This window comes from Penaeus monodon, chromosome 24, assembly GCF_015228065.2.
Source record: "Penaeus monodon isolate SGIC_2016 chromosome 24, NSTDA_Pmon_1, whole genome shotgun sequence".
Lineage (NCBI taxonomy): Eukaryota > Metazoa > Arthropoda > Malacostraca > Decapoda > Penaeidae > Penaeus > Penaeus monodon.
This window is the reverse complement of record NC_051409.1, coordinates 9,762,983-9,763,299: the sequence shown is the minus strand read 5'-3', so window position 1 is coordinate 9,763,299 and position 317 is coordinate 9,762,983. Positions and strand designations below refer to the sequence as shown.

The following is a 317-nucleotide window of genomic DNA, read 5'->3' as shown; positions in this document are numbered from 1 at the left end:
CAAAACAATTTTATACATTTTAATTCTTGCATCTGCCCCTCCCCCCCAGAAAAAAAGAATATTTTTTTCCGTTATTTTTAACCGTATGATTTGCTTCCACTGGTTTCCGTTTTCTTCGTGTTATTATCAAGTCAATCCCAATAGTTCTGAAAAAATATATAAATTTTAATATAAAATAGAAGTGAATCCTTTGTAAAGACTTGTAATGCATTGATTATTATATATAAACGTGATCAGTTGGAAATGTAACATAACACAAAACATGAAATTTGCTGATGAAGTTTGTTTGTTGTTCTTTTTCTGTATCATTGACTCAC

The 317-nt window shown here is 29.0% G+C and overlaps 1 protein-coding gene and 1 long non-coding RNA gene across 2 annotated transcripts in view; both read left to right on the top strand.

Moving 5' to 3' along the window:
- Positions 1-317, top strand: part of LOC119588548 (maltase-glucoamylase, intestinal-like) — a gene marked incomplete at both ends in the record, with an annotated part of 20,825 nt that overhangs the window by 5,814 nt on the left and 14,694 nt on the right.
- The window catches only part of LOC119588549, a 1,744-nt gene that overhangs the window by 1,102 nt on the left and 325 nt on the right, over positions 1-317 (top strand). The gene's annotated exons all lie outside the window — the stretch shown is intronic.